The 22,977-nt window shown below is 42.1% G+C and overlaps 1 long non-coding RNA gene across 1 annotated transcript in view; it reads left to right on the top strand.

The window, feature by feature from the left end:
- The window catches only part of LOC126203297 (uncharacterized), a 143,969-nt gene extending 137,218 nt beyond the window's left edge, over positions 1-6,751 (top strand). The window contains exon 2 of the long non-coding RNA XR_007540257.1: positions 3,978-6,751. This is a non-coding gene — a long non-coding RNA (uncharacterized LOC126203297). The remainder of the gene's footprint in view (positions 1-3,977) is intronic.
- The last annotated feature ends 16,226 nt before the right edge of the window (positions 6,752-22,977 follow it).

Below are 22,977 nucleotides of genomic sequence, written 5' to 3'. Positions count from 1 at the left end.
CCCTTATTTTGACACACCGAGCGAAGTGGCGCAGTGGTTAGACACTGGACACGCATTCGGGAGGACGACGGTTCAATCCCGCGTCCGGCCATCCTGATTTAGGTTTTCCGTGATTTCCCTAAATCACTGCAGGCAAATGCCGGGATGGTTCCTTTGAAAGGGCACGGCCGACTTCCTTCCCCATCCTTCCCTAATCCGATGAGACCGATGACCTCGCTGTCTGGTCTCCTTCCCCAAACAACCCAACCCCCCCCCCTCTTATTTTGACGCTTCTGCGATAGGGGTCAGAACGGCGACACCGAGGGTAGAAATGACGCGGTTTTCTTATAAATGTCGGAGGAAAACACATGACACACTGCCGCTCACAATCGACACGAAAAGGCGTCAGAGGGTGGCATAAAGGGAGTCAATGAAACCACACCTTTCCTTGGCGCGTTGATTCCTGCACATATCGCAGTAAAAACCGACATCTGTCAGCGCTAGGAGCAACAGGGCGACGTTCTTGTCTCCTTTCACGCTGCTGACACCCCTGGACTTTTTAACCTCTCTCGGCATCCCAACTGAACGTGTTGGCATCCGTTTAGAGTGCAGCGCGACCGCTATTTTTGCTCTCGTGTACCTAATGGAACCATTAGAGATCGTTCAAAATCATTCGACAAAATTTATACGTGTACTGAAGCAGCAAAGGGTGCTTGTGCTTTCCCAGCCCACCTTTTTCAAGCCCTCCTGCCGTGTAATCACGGAGAGGTGCGAGAAAGGGTCCCTCTGAGACTCCCCCCTTTCCCCCCTTCCCCCCCCCCCCCTCTAGTTTGCCATTATCTTCGGTGGCACCTGCCCACATTTATTGACGCACCGAGCGAGGTGGCGCAGTGGTTAGACACTGGACACGCATTCGGGAGGACGACGGTTCAATCCCGCGTCCGGCCATCCTGATTTAGGTTTTCCGTGATTTCCCTAAATCGCTGCTGACTGGCAATCATTTTGCACCCTTCTGATACCAGGTTCTAGGACTATTTTGGAGGTTTTCTCTGTAAATGTACATTTTCAAAATCCTCAATAAATTTGCGTGGGTGCCACTGAGGGTATTGCTGGAATGGGTGGGGGTCTTAGAGGGACCTTTTGCCCTTGTTTTCACGCATGTGTTCTCACCCTTCCGGGATTCCGCTACAGGAGGGCGTCAAATATGAGGGTTTAAAAAGCATAAACACCCCATTGCTGCTTCAAATTACTTTCAAATTTTCTCAGTTGACTTTGAATTGTCACTAGTGGTTCCATATTGTACACGTGAGCAAAAATTGCAGTCGCACTGCACGCCAAAGGGATGCAATCACGTTCATTGGGGATGCAGCCTCACAATGAAAGGGGTTTTTACGTCTAGGGATGTTAGCAGCGTCAAAGGTTGTCAAAAATGTCGTCCTGTTGTTCGTCACACTGACAGCTGCCCGAAATGTGCGAGTGTGTACGCCCCTAGGAAAGAGGAGTTTCATTTAAGCCTTTTCTTATGCTACCCTCTAAGCCTTTTTCGTATTGATTCTGAGCGGCGATGCGTCTGAAAACTTCTTCTCGGCCACCCGGAAGAAAAGCGCGTGAGTTCAATGCCGGGCGTCACTGTCTTGGCCTCGATCGCGAAGGCAACAGAGAAGGGCTGAAATGTGGGTGCGACGACCTTCCCGTGGTATGCCACGTCCACGGTGTTGCTGAGCACATTTGTGGTGGGGTTTGGAGACAATGTGACGCCGTTAACACACCTTATACTTCAGATGAGCTTCTGAACTGTAGCCTTTCTTTCGCATGTGTCGACACTTTGCTGTTTGAAGTGTCGCCGAGCTCGAAGGTGACGTCACGGGTTGCCATGCTTATGTACCATTACAGAAGAATGTTGTAGGCACCTTTTGAGTCAAATTTGAAACTTACATGCCGCTGTGGGAAACACCTACCGGGTTTCGAAAAAGTGATCCTTTAATTTTGTTGCACAGTATATTTTGTTTGTAACGCTTGTTTCCCGTATTTTCTGAGACCATTCACCGCTCTTTAGAAAAGTAATGAAATGAATCAAAATTTTGTGTAAGATAGCTTACTATGGAGAATTACTGCGATAAATGTCGGCCAAATCTGAATTACGTGTTAGAGAAGTAGTACTAACTGAAAACTGCACTTCACTACACTTCTTGCGTCATACATCAGCTAACATTTACTTTCCCAATATCGAAATGAGATTTTGGAGGGAATGTTATGTTACATGTATAATCAGTGTAATATTTGGTGGTAGGAACCTAGAAGTAGAGGATGATTTATTGAACTGACGAGCCGTTCCGGCGATTTACAAACAATGTTAAATTGGGCTAGTGAAGTTTGTCAGGCTAAGGATAAGTCTCTTTTGTTAATTTCTTTCACACTGAGAGATTAATCATACACTAATGGCAACTCCCTACTAATTTGAATATTTTGGTTACGAAGAACATTTCATAAATAATGCACACTATTTTTTTACTTACTCGCTTTTTTTCAATATCTCTTTACAGTCCTTCAGTATACTCTCCCTACTTCTCTATGACTGAATCCCAACGCCTCGGAAGCTCTGTTATTCCATCCAGAACACCACTTCTGTTCATCTATCGAATGGCTCAGGTAAAGATGGTAGAAAACTTTTCCAGAAATAAATAACGACGTCCACGCATAGATTTTGTCAACTTGGGAAACAAGTAGAAGTCTAATACACTTATTTCGGGGCTGTTTGGGGGAGTGAGTGGAGAGTGAGTGTTCCAACTTCGAGCAACTGAGGTCGGGTTTTGTGCAGTTTTATGCTCAGGTTTTGCATGAAGTTACCATAGTACACTGCTGTGATACTTTTTACACATGGGACTCTATCTGCCATGACGACTTCTTAGCGATCATAAGCAAAAATCATCATTTAACTGAGCTTTGACTGGGCTCGTCGAAATTTTTGTGGACGTCGAGAATCTGAAGCTCTCCTGTCTTTGGACTGTGAGTTCAACTCCGGTTCAACGTTTCTAATCCATGTTTCATCAATAGCGACGATTCCGCACAAGAATCCTTGATCGCCACGGTCGAATCTTTGTTTGAGCAAGGTTACAATGTCCAGGCGTTTCTGCTTCTCTTCAGCAGTCAAACAGTGTGGGATGCATCTCGCAGGAATTTCTCTTCTTCAAATCGTTTGCCAGAATACAGAATACTGATAGGAGAACTCCCGTGGCTTCAGAGAGTTCCTCGAACTCGCACTGAGATCTTCTTCAAGAGCATATGCCACAAGTTTCACACTTTGTTCATCTGTTGAAGTTTCGGGTCTTCCGGATCTTGGACTATCGTCTGTGCTCGTATGACCACCAAAATACGATTAACCCAACGTGCAACCGTACTGCGCTCAAATGTAAACACGCCACTAACTTCACTTGACGCATTGTGGATTTCTGTCGGGTTTTTGCCGCCTAAAGTTTCGATCTTGATGTACGACCTCTAGTCTTAACAGTCACAGTACCCGAGACATCTGTAGGTTTCATTTCTACCTTTCGCCAATTTTATGTTAGAGTACAAAGTGTAGAAACAAAAACACGTCCTTCTTCTTCAAGCTCCGGATTATATCTGACGTAATTTCCATTGTTGTTGCATCAAATATCCGGCCGTTGTGGTCAAGCGGTTCTAGGCGCTTCAGACCGGAACCGTGCGACTGCTACGGTCCCAGGTTCGACTCCTGCCTCAGGCATGGGTGTGTGTGATGTCCTTAGGTTAGTTTGGTTAAATTAGTTCTGAGTTCTAGGGGACTGATAACCTCAGATGTTAGGTCCCATAGTACTCAGGTCCATTTGAACCATTTTTGCATCAAACAATCCACAGTAATACCAATCTATGCGTTATGTATGAAATGTCCCTCGTATATGTTTGTAAAGAGAGAAGGGCAGATGCCGCCCCCCTCCAAATGCTACAAGGTCTCGCTAATGGAGCGTGCCGTCGTGTTCCAGGGCTGGAGGCGCAGGTGCAGGAGTCGTCCAAGGACCTGTACTGGTTCTGAGGCTAGGCGCGCCGCTGGGCTCCAGCCGGCGCACCCACAGCCCCAGGACCTCGCCTGCGCGTGCTCGCATCTGCTCCGCTCCTGAGGACGGCACCACCACAGCCGAAACCGCCACACCGCAGCAGCCTCCCACAGCCGACTCCGCGGGCCTGAGTGTCCATCCAGTAGTCGGCGCTCGGCACGCGGCGTTCCTGGACACCAAGTGTGAATCTCTTCCAGATCTCGAGCACTGAACGCAGCTAACGGTCCTTTTGTTTAGCCGTACATATGTGACATACCAATTACACAGTGGACTTCAGACTTCTCAAAAATCATCTGCAATTGCATACTTCTGAAAGCTTAGATTTCTGATATTTAATGGTATTTCAGTCAAAGGTGGGAGCTGTGGTGTCGAAGAAACTACAGAATGACAAAAGAAAGTTCATTGCGGTATTGGTGACTACAGGCCAGGAGAATTTTTTCTTGAGATACAGGACTTGTACAAGCGAGAAGCACAGTGCAGAATTAGCGCCTGTATAGAAATGAAGTAAATGGCTCTCACGAATTTCAGTTCGAATTGAAATGTTTGTTGCAGCCGTGTAAGCAATGAAAAATGTAGGACGTAATGTCTGTGGTGACAGTGCTGTAGCCTGAAGTCTGAATATAATGAAGAGTATATGCAGGAAAACGTGACGCAATATTCTTGTGGGAAGGCTATTGTGGAATAAGTCAAACTAATCTGATTTCAGATGTCGTGTATCTTTGTACCATTTGAGTCATGGTGAGGTTCCGCAGAAACCTTCCGTTACATATAGCAAAAGTTAGGTATTTAAAATATTAGGCGTGCAAATATAGAATGTTCTGGCGTGATAATTTGCATTGAAGACTATTTGTACGTTTTCAGATAGCGGCTAACCACGTTATCAAGAATTATTGTGACGAGGTGGGTCAGTCTTTGATTGGCGGGTGTGCCTGCACAGGCTGTTCGTCACACAGATGCAGCAAGAGTTTTGTAAATAGTTTTTCTCAAGACAGATGTAACTAACAAGGAGGCATTTTGATCTCGCAGGTGCTTGCGAGTTGGAGCTGTGTGTGTGTGTGTGTGTGTGTGTGTGTGTGTGTGTGTGTGTGTATGTGTGTGTGTGTGTGTTGAGACGCCACGAAGCTCTGACGTACTAAATGTGCGGCTGCTGTTGCCCGCAAGAACTGCTTACGATTTTCTTGTGTAAATAGTATAATATTCGCTAGTGGAGATCCACGTGACCCAAATGAGAGTAGCAGTTATGTCTGCAGCTGATCGGCAGCACAGAAAAAGACATTGGAGTTTCATACATAGCCGTTGTGAGTAGACTGTTTTGTAGTATATCGTTCACCGTGTGCCACCATATGGTTCTGCGCCTTCCCCATGCCCTGTTGTATTAAATAGAGCAAACAAATATGTATTCCTCGTAATTTAAGGCTTCGCCGGGAGACCGTACGAGAAGCCAACCTTTACGATTAAGTGGATAAGTGTTGCCACTATTTCCATGTTAGGAATATTATATTAATGATTATTTCACTGTAAACAGTAAGGCTACTAACAAATATGTGCAATGATACTCTTAAGAACGTTTTGTGCTGCGACTTTTCATAATTTATTTATCGATTCAAAGTTTGTTGTATTTTTCGTGCTGTGCGACATAGTAGAAATTATTTTTATCGTTTACTGTCTTTGTAATAATAGAAATAATAATTTACTTCGTTTGTTCAGCGAAAGCTGCTTCACGCCACTGTTACAGTGGCAACAAACATTACGTAAGACGAATGTGTTTCAAGGAACTACAAGAAAACTCTGGTATCTTTGAAAACATTTTAGTTTGCTTCAGTGTTAGAGCTGATTTTGAAAGATGGCAAAATTTTCAACTGGTAGTAAGTAAGTTATTACCGTTTATAGTGACATAAGCACTAATATGACTGACGCAGATCACTTGCCTTGCTCTCCAACATAAGTATATGTACAGTACGGCAAGGCAGTTAGCGAGGTGCTGTTTCAGCGATGGCAATGAAATATGAACCATTCTAGCAGCTTCTTACCAGCTGTTCCAAAATAATATTCTAGGCTACATACGGATGACTGTATAGTAACGGAAAATGTTTGGCATAGATTAAGCGTCCTCTAATGATGATACTGTACGATGTTTGTCTCAGTAGTAGTCTATACTGCCTGCAGAATTATACTGCATTGTATTTAAACAGAGATTCGCTTGGAGTGCATTGTGTTATAGATGGGATTTCATTCTCATTGTAGATGCTCTGCAGTGTTGGAGGCCTTTAATTTTGAAGAACTGGATTCCAATCCTGAAATTGCACCTAAGGACTGTTGCAGATAACTGAAAAACTAAATTTATGTTCTCATTAGACACATTATAAAGCAATCACTCTACTGAAATTTTCGTCGTTAAAGATGGTGTGTTAAGTTTACGGAAGCTGGGAAGCTCACTGAAACAGCACATCAAACTGCCCGCCATTTTAACAGCGTGCTTTCGATTTGCACTCAGTTTTCTCTTAATTAGGCGGAATTATCGACTCATTATGCTCTGTATGTGTATATTTCTTTATAATATATGTATCATGCAGCGTTCGTATGACGTATCACTCATAGACACCGATGTGCAAGTAAATGTATGATAGTTATAAACGTGATTTTTGAATGTGCCATTTGTTTCTTGTCATTTACGTTGCAAGTAAACAATTTATTGAAACTAAGTTATGTGTTGCTTTTATTAAATGTGCTCCTTCCGTGTCCCCGACCCCCTCTCCGCCCATTCCACGACTGCAGGTACGCAGCTTGGCCTACATAACATGTAGCACACAAAATTTTTATTATTTGAACTCACTGTTTATCATCAATGACTTTTCTTTTGATGCTTCTTGGACAGTGTGGTATTTTATAACTATAAATGTACAAAACCAGTTTCAATTATACGTAACAAAAGATGAACAGCGTTACATGAGGAAAGCTATCTTTAGTCATAATCTCTGCAGAACTAAGTAAAATTGGCTATTTATTTTATTCGTGTATTTATTTCAACTGGCAAGATTTGGGCCTTCAGGCTCTATCTGACATCCAACAAGACTAAGACTTCCTCGATTAGTGAACATGACAATTTGTATGGTACATGAGCGATATGGAAGGTGATTCCGTGATGATGTTAAAAACTTTCAGTGATGATAGAGAAGGGTAAATGTATCGATATGAAGGAGGGGATTCTGATCCGGAAACGACAGGGTCGAAAGTTATAAACGAAAATCATTCTGCAAGCGTCGTTGCTAAGACTGTTGGAAGGCAATCCCGACGAACAATTAGATGTAGAGGTTGGGATAATAACGCAAATAATCCAATGCTCTGTACTAACATGAGAAGTCCTGGTGTACAACGTCTATACTGTTGTAGATTGTGTTTACTAGCTGAAGTACCAACGTCGACCAGCGCTAACCAAAGGGAGTTGTATCCCTTGTCGTAACTTGTAAGCATGATTTTCGTGCGTGGGTTAGCAAATGGAAGGATCAGAGAAGCGGAAAGGTTGTACAAGGCCAAATATCTGCGTAGGAGACATTTGGCTCACACTGTTTCCACGACTGTTGCAGCGATTAAGTGAAACATGGGAATTGATATCACAATACAACGATCGAGGACGACGACGAATTACACGGGCTTCCGACTTAGAAGAGGCAGTGCTTGCTCGACTGGATGAGGCTTGGATTTTGTGGTAAGTTCCTATGGAACCATACCGCTGAGCTCATCGGTCTTTAGGCTACACACTACTTTAACTTAAAATAACTTACGATAAGGACAACACACGTACCCATGCCCGAGGGAGGACTCGAACCTCCATTGGGGGGAGCCGCGAGAACCGTGGCTAGGCGCCTCGACCGCGCGTCTATCTCGCGCCCGCAATCAGCACGTGAAATGAATATTTCGCAGTGTGCGACGCGTATTATGGGAAATGCAGCTACACCCCTACCATCCACAGAACGTACATGTTTTTACTCTTCCTGACTTCGGGCCTCGTGTCGTTTTCAGCCAAGGGATCGTGCAGCACTTTACAATCGATCTTCTCTTTCCTGCATATGTACTTTTGACAGATGAAGCCTGTTTCACCAGACGTGGAGTTCCAAATGGTTACAGTACTCATTTTTAGGCCGATGAAAATTCCGCCGCTACAGCTGTGAAGAGTCATCAACACAGGTTATCCGCCAATTTGGGGTAGGCATAGTCAGTGATTATGTATTAGGCCCGTTTCTTCTTCCTCCCCGCTGAAATGCACCAGTGTACATAGTGTTTATCAGAGACACACTACGCCGCTCGGGATTAGCCGAGCAGTCTAGGGCGCTGCAATCATGGACAGTGCGGCTGGTCCCGACGGAAGTTCGAGTCCTCCCTCGGGCATGGGTGCGTGTGTGTTTGTCCTTAGGATACTTTAGATTAAGTAGTGTGTAAGCTTAGGGACTGATGACCTTAGCAGTTAAGTCCCATAAGATTTCACACACACTTGAACATTTTTTTTTTGATAGGCAGAGGATGTCCTGTTTCAATTTTTGCTGCCTACCACATGGTTGAAACGACACTAGGGATATTAGAATGGTTAAGTCAGAATTTGGCTGGCTCTGAGCACTATGCGACTTAACTTCTGAGGTCATCAGTCGCCTAGAACTTAGAACTAATTAAACCTAACTTACCGAAGGACATCACACACATCCATGCCCGATGCAGGATTCGAACCTGCGACCGTAGCGGTCGCTCGGCTCTAGACTGTAGCGCCCAGAACCGCACGGCCACTCCGGCCGGCGACAGAATTTGTGCTGTAGTGCAGTGCCTGCCTTGACGATGGGGGACGCCATTCTGAACAACTGTTATAAATGTAGCAGCTTGTGAAACTTGTGCAGGAAAATAGCACTCATTCTTACTGTACTGTAGACTTTGGATTTTGTTCTCCCTGAGTTACGTGCACCGTTACTAGTTTATCACCAAGGGAAATTATCTTAGGATATTGGAGAGTATGCAGCGGGTAGTCTGTACTTCATCATTAGGGTTCGGAAGTTGGGGCACTTAGTCTGGGCGCTGCGCGAGGCTAAGGTGGAACTTGACTAGATTTTCGCTTCTACCTTTCGACTAGGGTCCCTTACCTTAAATTGAAACATTTACCCTTCTCCATTAGCCCTGAAAGTCTGTAACATCATCACGGAATCACCCTGTATAATTAAACTCATATTAAAAAAAGACGCACCCCGAAGGAATACCCGAATGGGACGGAAATCGGTAGACGTGATCTGCATGTACAGACAAACATATGACAACAATTTCAGAAAAATTGGATGATTTATTCAAGAGAAAGAGCTTCGGAGATTGAGCAAGCCAATAACGCGTTGGTCCTCCTTGCTTATGCAAGCAGTTGTTTGGCTTGACATTGATTGATAGAGTTGTTGACTGACGTCCTGAGGGATATCATGGCAAATTCGTCAATTGACACATTAGGTCGTCAAAATCGGGAGGTGGTTGGGGAGCCCTGCTCATAATGCTCCAAATGTTCGCGACTGGCGAAAGATCCGGCTACCTTGGGCTCCAACGTAGTTTGGCAAGAACGAAGGCAAGCAGTACAAATTTTAGCTGTGTGCTTGCGGGCATCACGGCTTACCACGACGGGCAACAAAACGGCGTAGAATATCGTCGACGTATCCCTGCGCTGTAAGGGTACCGCAGACGACAACCAAAGGGGTCCTACGATGAAATGAAATGAAATGAAATGAAAAGGCACCTCAGACCACCACTACAAGCTGTCGGGTCGTATAGCGAGCAATAGTCAGGTTGGATCCCACCACTATATGGGACGTCTCCAGACACGTCCTCGCTGGTTATCGGGGCTCAGTTAGAAGCCGGACTCATCACTGAAGACAATTATAATCCATTCAATGAGATTTCTGACCGAACAACTGCAAACGGGAAGGCCGGCCGCGGTGGTCTCGCGGTTCTAGGCGCGCAGTCCGGAACCGTGCGACTGCTACGGTCACAGGTTCGAATCCTGCCTCGGGCATGGCTGTGTGTGATGTCCTTAGGTTAGTTAGGTTTAAGTAGTTCTAAGTTATAGGGGACTGATAACCACAGCAGTTGAGTCCCATAGTGCTCAGAGCCATTTGAACCATTTTTTTTTTTTTTTTTGCAAACGGGAATGTTGGTGTACAGAGGCCAGTGGTAGTCGGTGCAAGGGGCGCCGTGGGCTCAGCCCGATTTCAGTGCTCCTTGAGGTCACCGAAGCACCAGACGCACATCGGATCCATGATAATGACGAATTCGAGGCTCCGAGTGCCTCTCTGACAGTATATCGGTCGTTATGTTCTGTCGTCTCTCTATGTGGACCACTTCCTTCTTGACGCCGCGTTTGGCCACTGTACGCTCATTCCTGCTAACGTCGTCGACTAGTGGCATCGCTCCTATCCGAACGTCGAGCGTTTCGCCGAATACTCTAGTCGGCTTCTTTGAGCACAACTACACGTTCTCTCCCAAATGCTGACATCTGTGTATATCGCTCAAGTGGCCGTCTGCGAGGCATAGTTACTGTCCAACTCAGTACGTGGAACGCAATTTACAAATGCCTTATGCCCTGATATCAACATGTCCCCAGTTTTCTATCCTTGCCAGCTGCGCGGTGAAAATGTGCTGCAAGCGTCTCACGTTGATCTATCGGCCGCCCAAGTTTACGGTTTTGTATTTTGAGTCTATACTTGTATGAACATCAATTTGTGACCAATCTGCATAGCTTCTTCGTGGTGCGTCTTTTATTTTATCTAAGAGTGTATGATTGATGGATGGATAGGTGGATGATGATGATACATAGTAACGAATATTTGGAATCTAAGAACTGTCAGTCTGATCAATATTAAGCGATTTACTCATTACGTTTTTTGTCAAATGCGAGTAGTGAGAGCTAAAATGCCTGTGAGAACAGTACAGAACGAATCAATATGGAGGAAGTGTTGACTGGTCAGGGGAAGAGTGAGACATAATAGCGTAAGCTTAGCAGATGAGGTGGAATGAAGAAACCAGAAATATAAAGTGATGAGAAAAGAACAGATAGTTTACAGCGTGACATTCGTGTATGTTTTCTATCGAGTAGGTGCCGAAAGGGAAGTTACACCGATAATAAAAGGTGAAGCTTAACTCTTCTCTTGAATACAGAGTGATCATGGATAAGACGTAAGTTACACGGTAATTCGTTCCACAGTCATGTGGATCAATTGGGAAACAAGATGGACAACGATACAAAGGTACAGCCAAGATACTGGACGCACCAAATATGGTATTGTAGTTATGGAATTATAGCAAGTATCAGATACGTGATGAGAGCTACTGAGGACACAAGTGATTAAGAAATCAGTGTGAGAATCACCTCTTCTATGTGGTCGTATAGAAAAGATGTTCCTACGAAACCAAGTTATCATTTGCTGTTCATGTAAAACATTCATTCATTAAGCAATATTGAAATTTACACGCACTCATCACAGCTTTCGGCAGTATACAGTTACAGGTATGTCAGACAAGCAAGCCGGCGGAAAAGTGAGTAGCATGAGCATTTGCACCAGGAAGCAAGCCAATCAAAACGTAAGTACATTGTTGATGTCCAACTTACTCTTGTGTAGTTAGTGGCCATTTGTCAGGTAAGAAGGGCGAGGACTTAAAGAATGAAGGTACTGCAGGCAATGATTTATTCCACCGCCTATTACGAAGGACGTTTCAAAAGTTAGTAAATACACCTTAGCATCATGAACTATACACACTTTGCACTATTTTTCGACGTAGTCGCCACCGACATTTGTCTTACCGTGGAAGTAGGTTGAAGAAACAACTCTGATAAAACTCAGTGCCCTGCATTACAAGGAATTGTTGCACACACTGCTCCACCTCGGTATTGTTTTGGAAGTGACATCCCGAGAGTGTGGCTTTCAATGCTGAATACAGGTGGAAGTCCGATGGGGCAAGATTGGGGCTGTAGACCGGGTGATCCAATCTCTCCCATCTGAAGTGACAAGTCAGATCCTTTGTGGGCCTTGCTGTCTGTGGTTATGTATTGTCGTCCAAGAACACATCTTCACTCAAGAGATCTGGTATCTTTCGTCGAATGGCAGACCCGAGTTTGGTGAGGGTGTTGCAGTATAGAGCCGCATCAAACTGAACGTGCTGGAGAAATTCCACAAGAATCACACGTTTGACATCCAAGAACACTGCGGCCATAACCCTTCCTTTGGAGGGATACAGTCTGAATTTTTTTCCCACAATGGTGAACTAGGATCCTTCCATGTCACTGAGGGGGCCATTACCCCGGTAAAGTGGTGCACCAACGTCTCGTCACCTGCGATGATTCTGTATAGGAACTCATTTCCATCCAGTGTGTACCGCATCCTGCACTCTTGTGATCGGGAGTCAGGTTTCTCGTTTCATACGCACAATTCATACCAGCATTACCTGCGTCAGTGTGCTTCTGAGCGCTTGTCTGCTTCACCGTTCTTCATGATCTGAAGATCTTACATTGCTGCTAATACGTCTTCCTCAGTTTTGATGACTACGGAGACAGCAATCTCGTTACTGTTTTTCTACAATTAAGTCGTTATTCTGTTTATTCTGAACCCAAAATAGACCTCTATTGGAACCAACAATTTTGATAAATCCTCCATACACTCCATCGTTTTAAAACCTTATTTTTGTATCTCTGAATTTTCAATCCTGCAACAAAATTTTCCGTCGCCTTCAATATTGCGATTTCGACATGCTATTTAAGCGAGTGTTGGTCCCCTGTAATCCTGCCTTGAAAGCTTCGCATTACTAAATTGTCTTTCTGAATTTTACACTTTTACTGCTCCCTCATGGTTTTTTCGGTTTCTATGCATTACTTGCCTGCTTCTGCAATTTTAACCCGATGATGCTAAGGATTTAATCGTATCTTTCTCCATTTTTACAAGGGGGACATCTTATTAGTAACATACATTTCCTAAATCTATCTTTAGACTAAGGTAACGAAGAAGTTGGCATTATTCCTTATCACTTGTTCTATTGTTAACGGCAAGTACTGAAATGATTCTCTACTACTTTATTTTGGCAGTTTTAGCCATTATGATTCTGTTAGACACTCAGTGCGGTAGGTAAAATCAACTAAAATAGTACATTAGAACTACAAGATGTAGAAAGAACGTATCTAAAACAAGTAAAAATGTTCAGTAGACAAAAAACTTTGTAGATAGTTTGAAACACAGTCTGCACATGAAATTTTTCTGCAGCTTTGCAATTCTGTCGCAATACCGAAAGGAAAAGCACTCAGCATGTAAGGTATCAGGCAATTTTTGTGCATTATATGTAGTGTATGTAAACCTTTTTTTTGGAAAGTATGGTTTTCACAATCATAGGAATTTCAAAAATTTTAGTGAAAGAAACAATAAATTACCAGAAAAAACTTTTATTATTATTTTACATGGCAGAAAATTAGGGAGCGAGCAAAACTGATAAGAATTTCCAGAAAAACTTAGTATAGTGTAATTACAGAGAGCTTTTCTTCTCAATCATTATCCTCATCTTCTTTGTATGTTGTGGGCCATTTAAAAGCGTCTCATTCCCTGCAGGAATATATTGTACAAGTTTTTCAGAGCCTTCACTTTGTTCATAATTATTGGAACACCATTAGGGATGTATGCTTTCTTATGAATAGACTCGGATGGGTGTTGTAGCATTTAAGAGAATATATGTGCTTGTCTAGTCCATCAATATATTCATAAGCAACAATCGTCCCTTACATATCTCATTTATATTCAATATTCTTCGCATTGGGTAGTCGAAAAGTAATTTTATTTTCATTAGGGATACCACTTCCTGCTGAATCATCTGATAGACTCACCTTTTTATAGTACCTGGGCCACCATTTCTTGAAAGCTATAATATCATCTGAATTCAGCACTTTGATGGAGAAAGGTCCAGGAACACTGTTCTTTCTTCAAAAGCTCACAGTATTCTTCCATTGGATAGAGGGTGGTCAAAAAAGGTCTGAAAATCTTGTAAAGGTATTGCAGAGTAGGTTGTGTTGATGAATAATCGTTACGACAAAACTCTATGCGTTGCGCCGTTCCCGAATTAATTAGCACTGAAATTAGCCTATCGGACTGTTGAGCGCATAAATGCCAGTGTCCCACAAGATACGAGCCTTTGGCTTGTGCTCGATCCTTACTACCCCCCCCCCCCCCCTCCCTAGCTGTCTTATTCGGTTTTAGGAAAGCAAACGAAGAACGGGTTTTGGTGACACCGTCTCTGACGAGCCGCTTGAATTTGCTCTCACAATGGCTTCATTGACTGGTTTCAACGCTAATCAATTCGGGAACGGTGCAACGCATAGAATTTTATTCTTAATAATTATTTATCAGCACATACTACCCTGCAACATCCTGTATCTTCTGTCATTCTTCCTGATGAGTCGTGTAATATCCCCGAAATCCCTATTACAAGGCAGAAAGTGCGGGGCGAAAAGTATTGTGCTCGTACAGGGAAGTAGTGGGTCATAGTTTTCAATATATTGTCATCAACCGTACAGCAGCAAACTAACGAGTGGATGATTTCTATTTTGTCCAGAAGATACGTCACTGGACAACATCAGATGCCGCACATCTTACTCTTTAATATTTTGTTGACTGTAGACCAACATAAAGAGACAAATTTCATCAGGCGTTCTTTTAGCAATTTCTTTACGGCAAACATACATTGCCACATGGTCGACACTCCCAACTTTGCACCTGTGCTAGATATGTCCATTCTGGATCTTTCAAGATAATCAACAGCCACTGAAGCTATATTCCAGTGGGTATATCTTGTTGATCCTTCTGCACGGTGCATAGAGTTACACTCCAGTTATCGGTTGATGAAAAAAATAAAAATTTAAAATTTTGTTAGGTATATTCTTTCGGCATCTTCTAGTTCTTTTACTAATGCCGTAATCGATTTGTAGCCTTGGTACAAAACACTGCAAACAATACCCAAATTAGTTTTAGAGGGAAGTTTTGCAACACCATATTTAACGTGAACAATAAATCGCAGTCTCAATAAGTTTACGCTTTACAAATGGCGTTCTCTATGAGAAAACACAATGTTGCAGGTTTGCGACGTGTAGGGGAAAGAAAGGTAAATGTTTTTGAATACGTCAGCAATCAACTGTTAAGAAAATTCAAAATGACGGAAATTTAATCTTTGTGTATTTCACGTGTTTTCGGAGAAAAAATCTAATGGTAAAACTCAGGAGTTAGATCGGCTTTTACAAGAAAACCACGTATTAAAAAAAGAAATTTGCTAACTTCGATCATACATTTGGATGTTGGGTAGTATTTTATGCAGTTATTTATGTGGAGCCTTGTATAGAATTGTTACGTGGACGATAAACGATATAGGCATGGAAAGAACAAAAAGTTTTGAAACGCGTTGCTACAGTAGAATGCTACAGATTTGATGCGTAGATCAGTTAACTAATGAAGATGTACGGAATAGAATTGTCGAGAAAAGTGCGTTACGACATAACTTCACTAAAATAGAAAGAAACTGATAGCACTTTTCCTGGGGCAACCAGGCATCACCAATTTGATGATGGGGAGAAAAGTACATTTTGGAATGGGGAAGATTCTTTGAGAAGAACAATGTTTGACTATTGCCACAAACCGGTTGAAAAGGATGTAGGTTGCAATAACTATGTAAAGATGAAGAATTAGCACAGGGTAAACATACCTTTAGAGCTGTCTCAAACTGGACTACGTAGTGAGAACAAGAATGTTACCAAATTTTCGGTTTTTCACCGCGTTATGTCTTTAATGAACCAACATTTCGCCCGCCATTGTGATTGGGCTCCATCAGGGTATCTCTACGACTGTTACAAGTGAACCTGAACATAGCGGGAGGATACAGTAAACAGTGCACAGAAGGAAACACGTTACTGAGGTTGTATGCATGACCTCAGTGAGGACGTCTTGGTGCCCATACTCGAACGTCGCTAGCTGTTGTATCTGAGTGTAAACGTTTTCATTTATTTATTTATTTTGAGTTAGTGATCAGTAAGTAAACGTGTTCTGAGAGCGTCTGGTGGTTGTGGTGATAAGTTTCTATGGGACCAAACTGCTGAGGTCATCGGTCCCTAGGCTTACACACTACTTAATCTAGCTTAAACTAACTTACGCTAAGGACAACGCACACACTCATGCCCGAGGGAGAACTCGAACCTCCGACTTCTAGGGCCAAGCTTAGTTCTGCGCATCATGAACAGGAATCCTAAGTGGGACAGTTTCACCGGCATTGTAGATGTAAAATTGAAAGGAAGTTCAAAATGTAACCCATTCAAAAGTGCGTAAAACGTAGACGTGGACAACGTATGAAAACGTTTCATGTAAAATCTTAATTTTTGTTAAGACTAGCTCAAATTACGCGGAACCTCGGAATAGCGGAGATCGAATCACCAGAGATCTATTGTAGTTCGTTTTGAAACGTTATGCAGCCTCCTGGTAAGCTATTTTTGGCGTATAATTACTGAAAATATCAAACTTAATCAAGCTATAATTTGAAAAGGCACAAAAGTGTTCAGTTGGAAGTGGATGGGAGGGTATAACATTCACAGTATAACAAACCTTTGTCGGAACTAGGGGATTTAACTATTTTAAATTTATTTCTGGAAAAATGTTGCCGTGGAAAAATAAAAAAAAAACAGTATGTTTGTGTGTGATTCTACTGTTATAACTTTATTTCAGGAAATGTAGATTTATTTTTATTGTAAAACGTACCTACTAATGATCTCCAAATTACAATACGATACTACTTTAACTTTTAAATGCCAATACTTTCCCTACAAGTTCCTGATTACGTATTATGATCCACAAGTTAAGCCGTGATGTAACATGTCATGTAATATAACAACGTCAAAAATATTCACTTTCTCTACATCAGTTCTATACTGACAAGGTGCGCGTTTAGCTTTTCACCTCATGTGGATGTTGCAAGACACACGCTGTTACAGATTTTCGAATTTTTCGAAACTTCGTCTAATAACGTTCTCAGATGACCAATTACATTCCGAAAGCAGAGTTCTTAAATATACTGAAAACTCGACAGTGCACAAAGTGGTTTCAAGCGTTCGGTTGGGACGATTTCTCTATATGTTCACAACAAAGTGCTAGAAGGCACCGGTCATTGTTCCAGGCTATTCTTCTGTTTGCTTTATCCAGGATACTAGCATGCTCGTTCTTGTTGTGACGGCAGAAGCTGTACGCCGCAAATATGACAACGTAAATACGTGCGGCCCCTACACACATCAGGCTGTTGTGGGAGCACAAACATAAAACTGCTTCACTCCATAGAAATACTAGTACAGTAAGAGACTTACCACTCGCCGCAATTAACTCATCTATTCTGCTAAACAACATTTTTTTAGATAATAAATAGATTACAGACTACACAGCGCTAAATTTAACAACTCCGTGCACTTCCCTATCGGTTACAGGGTCTCCACCATTATCTTTTATTAACGCTTGAAGTCTATTGGGGACACTTCCAATGAGGTGCCTGAATGCCTGTTGGTGAATGGTAGTCCATTCTTGCTCAAGAGCCGAAAACCAGAGAAGATAGTCATGTTGGGCGCTGGGATCTGGAGCGAAGTCGACGTTCTAATTCATCTCAAAGGTTATCTGTTGGTAAACCCTGTCAGGTAAACGCTGTCAGGACTCCGGCAGGCCATACCATTTCAGGGATGTTATAGTCCATAAATTATTGCCTCACGCCGGTGAATTATAGGGGATAACAAAAATTTCACTTTAAATATTTGGCGTAACTATTGACCAATTGTAAATTGCCGTCTGCTCATTAAGAGGTATAATATAATGTTAGAAGTTTAACACAATAATACAAGCAATACAGTCAGAAACTGTGTGTTTGTCTTGTGGCAGTACAACACTTTATTCTTCCAGTATTTGAGAATCAGAGCACTTACCGACCTCCATCAGACTTAACGAATAATTTCAAAACAATTCAAAACTTTTTCTCGTTGACTTTCCCCACAAAATGATAAAAGGTGAAAGTTATGTCCATAAAGATAAAGAAGACTGTGTGAAAGTGCACCTGTTTTTCTTTACTTCTGGATGGTCTGTCTCTGAATATACAGGGTGAGTCACCTAACATTACCGCTGGATATATTTCGTAAACCACATCAAATACTCACGAATCGATTCCACAGACCGAACGTGAGGAGAGGGGCTAGTGTAATTGGTTAATACAAACCATAAAAAAATGCACGGAAGTATGTTTTTTAACACAAACCTACGTTTTTTTAAACGGAACCCCGTTAGTTTTGTTAGCACATCTGAACATATAAACAAATACGTAATCAGTGCCGTTTTTTGCATTGTAAAACGTTAATTACATCCGGAGATATTGTAACCTAAAGTTGACGCTTGAGTACCACTCCTCCGCTGTTCGATCGTGTGTATCTGAGAGCACCGAATTACGTAGGGATCCAAAGGGAACGGTGATGGACCTTAGGTACAGAAGAGATGGAACAGCACATTACGTCCACATGCTAACACCTTTTTATTGGTCTTTTTCACTGACGCACATGTACATTACCATGAGGGGTGAGGTACACGTACACACGTGGTTTCCGTTTTCAATTACGGAGTGGAATAGAGTGTGTCCCGACATGTCACGCCAATAGATGTTCAATGTGGTGGCCATCATTTGCTGCACACAATTGCAATCTCTGGCGTTATGAATGTCGTACACGCCGCAGTACATCTGGTGTAATGTTTCATATCCTCTGGGGTTGTAGGCACATCACGGTACACATTTTCCTTTAACGTACCCCACAAATAGAAGTCCAGAGGTGTAAGATCAGGAGAACGGGCTGGCCAATTTATGCGTCCTCTACGTCCTATGAAACGCCCATCGAACATCCTGTCAAGTGTCAGCCTAGTGTTAATTGCGGAATGTGCAGGTGCACCATCATGCTGATACCACATACGTCAACGCGTTTCCAGTGGGACATTTTCGAGTATCATCTCCGCCTTTTCAGAGTTCGAATACACCATGGTCACAGTTCCTACAACACTACACTATCACAGACGTCTGGTAACACGGTGTACTACAGTTGGTCTGCGTGCGGAGACGAATGCAGAATAACAATAGCAGCAAGCGCTACATGCGGACACTGCGACAGCTAGACCAAACCACAACAGTGCACTACAGACTTACTCGTAAACACGGTCGTCATCGTAAACATGTCCCTGCAGATGCTGCTCGCCGACCGTGGCCCGTGTTTGTTACAACACGCAACTGAACGTCGGAGGTTTCAAGCGTCAACTTTAGGTTACAATATCCCCGGATGTAATTAACATTTTACAATGCAACAAACGGCACTGATTACGTATTTGTTTATATGTTCAGATGCGCTAACAAAACTAACGGGGTTCCATTTAAAAAAACGTATGTTTGTGTTAAAAAACACACTTCCGTGCATTTTTTTATGGTTTGTATTAACCAATTACACTAGCCTCTCTCCACACGTTCGGTCTGTGGAATCGGTTTGTCAGTATTTGATGTGGTTTACGAAATATATCCAGCGGTAACGTTAGGTGACTCACCCTGTATAGTCTCTTCATGAGTGTAAGCTGATACACACCAAAAATTCCATTCATAGAGAAAAAACATAAGGTAACCTCACGTTCACAGTAAAGAACTAAATCTGTCTGCGAGAGTGAAAAGCAAATCTGACTGCGAGAATGTAAATGAAGTATGCCTTGTCTGAACCAACACTGTGTTACAAAAAAAATTGACTATGAACGTTAATGAGAATAACTAAACGCAACACAGTTAATTGACCCTGTGAAAGTGAAAACTCGTAGCCCCTGTACTTGGCTTTCCTCCGTCACAACGTGAACCACCGTGCAACTGCCCAAGTACAAATAAAGGGGTGTCTCAACTTCTGTGCCGCTGCTAACTACAGAGAATTGCGGTAGTGGTATGCGATCTCTTAAATACGTGCAGTGACAACGTGGTTCTGATGAATTTTTATAAAAATGGGACGTTCATCAGGTAATGGGGGCTGCATAATGATGCAGGAAAATCTGAGTTCTCTCTGGTTTCAAGCGTCAACTTTAGGTTACAATATCCCCGGATGTAATTAACATTTTACAATGTAACAAACGGCAATTATTACGTATTTGTTTATATGTTCAGATGTGCTAACAAAACTAACGGGGTTCCATTTAAAAAAACGTATGTTTGTATTAAAAAAACACACTTCCGTGCATTTTTTTATGCTTTGTATTAACCAATTACACTAGCCTCTCTCCTCACGTTCGGTCTGTGGAATCGGTTTGTCAGTATTTGATGTGGTTTACGAAATATATCCAGCGGTAACGTTAGGTGACTCACCGTGTATAGTCTCTTCATGAGTGTAAGCTGATACACACCAAAAATTCCATTCATAGAGAAAAAACAAAGTAACCTCACGTTCACAGTAAAGAACTAAATCTGTCTGCGAGAGTGAAAAGCAAATCTGACTGCGAGAATGTAAATGAAGTATGCCTTGTCTGAACCAACACTGTGTTACAAAAAAAATTGACTATGAACGTTAATGAGAATAACTAAACGCAACACAGTTAATTGACCCTGTGAAAGTGAAAACTCGTATCCCCTGTACTTGGCTTTCCTCCGTCACAACGTGAACCACCGTGCAACTGCCCAAGTACAAATAAAGGGGTGTCTCAACTTCTGTGCCGCTGCTAACTACAGAGAATTGCGGTAGTGGTATGCGATCTCTTAAATACGTGCAGTGAAAACGTGGTTCTGATGAATTTTTATAAAAATGGGACGTTCATCAGGTAATGGGGGCTGCATAATGATGCAGGAAAATCTGAGTTCTCTCTGGTTTCAAGCGTCAACTTTAGGTTACAATATCCCCGGATGTAATTAACATTTTACAATGTAACAAACGGCAATTATTACGTATTTGTTTATATGTTCAGATGTGCTAACAAAACTAACGGGGTTCCATTTAAAAAAAAACGTATGTTTGTGTTAAAAAACATACTTCCGTGCATTTTTTTATGGTTTGTATTAACCAATTACACTTGCCTCTCTCCTCACGTTCGGTCTGTGGAATCGGTTCGTCAGTATTTGATGTGGTTTACGAAATATATCCAGCGGTAACGTTAGGTGACTCACCCTGTATAGTCTCTTCATGAGTGTAAACTGATACACACCAAAAATTCCATTCATAGAGAAAAAACATAAAGTAACCTCACGTTCACAGTAAAGAACTAAATCTGTCTGCGAGAGTGAAAAGCAAATCTGACTGCGAGAATGTAAATGAAGTATGCCTTGTCTGAACCAACACTGTGTTACAAAAAAATTGACTATGAACGTTAATGAGAATAACTAAACGCAACACAGTTAATTGACCCTGTGAAAGTGAAAACTCGTATCCCCTGTACTTGGCTTTCCTCCGTCACAACGTGAACCACCGTGCAACTGCCCAAGTACAAATAAAGGGGTGTCTCAACTTCTGTGCCGCTGCTAACTACAGAGAATTGCGGTAGTGGTATGCGATCTCTTAAATACGTGCAGTGAAAACGTGGTTCTGATGAATTTTTATAAAAATGGGACGTTCATCAGGTAATGGGGGCTGCATAATGATGCAGGAAAATCTGAGTTCTCTCTGGTAAAAAATTCTGCTCAAGAAAATGTATTTAAAAAGTTCATGTCAAAAGAATATCTTGACAGTAATCCGTTTACAAAATTTCGCCATTTAAGGCTTAGCAAACAATAAGAAAATATTTCGTTAGAAATTACAACTACGTTAGATCAATACTGGAGAAAGACAAAAATGTAACTCAACACGAAAATTGATTCTCATACAAAAAGCTTCGTACTAATGATTAAACTCTTTTCGTCTTTCAAATCCATTAACACCGACTGTGACAAAACATTATAAACTTCCTGATTAGTGTGACTATGTTGAATCAAGACTGCCTAACTAAATGCTACTGCAATAAAGTAAAATATGTTCATTCATTACCTTAAATACCAGTCTTCTGAAAATAGTGTCTGTCTTAGTAAATCCATCTCATTCAATACATAATGATAATATTCCTTTTGTAATAATAATATCTTCCGCCAGATTAATAAAATAATTCCCAAGAGCGCGATGTTCTGCGTCCTCTCCGTACAAGCTCACTGCCACGATACTCCCGTTATACATCCCTATCTCCTCTCCTGCATTAACACTTAGCATACTCAACATCCGAGCATCTCCGCAGAGCAAAGATGACCTGACTAGTCTCTGGGCAGAACAACGTCTCTGACGTGGCTGCACGCGCATAACTCAACGATATAAATGTTGCATGTGTATCCTAAGATACCCAAACACAAGGAAATCACTTATAAAATTACGTACATGCAACTTCCGAAGGAAACAAAGTTTGTGGTTATCTACATTTTCACAGTTTCTGCAGTCAAACTTCTGTGTCACGCTTTACATTAATTTATTACTTCTTTACTACTGTTTCTATATGCAATACAGTCAGCAGACCTTTTCCCCGTATACCACTCCTTTTCCCCGTATACCACTGAATGTACATTCAAAATTTTGTAGTGGTACGACACATACTACAGCAGGTATGGCGTTTCAAACATTTAGATGCGTGGAAAACTAGCTTTGGCTCAAACTACAAAGCAAATTTCCCAGACTAAATTCATCCAGTGTTAAATAACATATGAGAGCACTTAGCAATTCCCAAAGAAGCTTGAGCCATAATTTCAAATCTTGCCTAAACTATTTCTCGGTTACAGACTTAAAGCAAAATATTAAACACACCAACTTATTTGCAAATTATCAGATGTTTGCAGCTGTTTTACACAAAAAATATAGATTCTTCGA

Source organism: Schistocerca nitens, chromosome 9 (genome assembly GCF_023898315.1).
Source record: "Schistocerca nitens isolate TAMUIC-IGC-003100 chromosome 9, iqSchNite1.1, whole genome shotgun sequence".
Taxonomy (NCBI): Eukaryota; Metazoa; Arthropoda; class Insecta; order Orthoptera; family Acrididae; genus Schistocerca; species Schistocerca nitens.
This window is presented reverse-complemented; position numbering and strand designations above follow the sequence as displayed.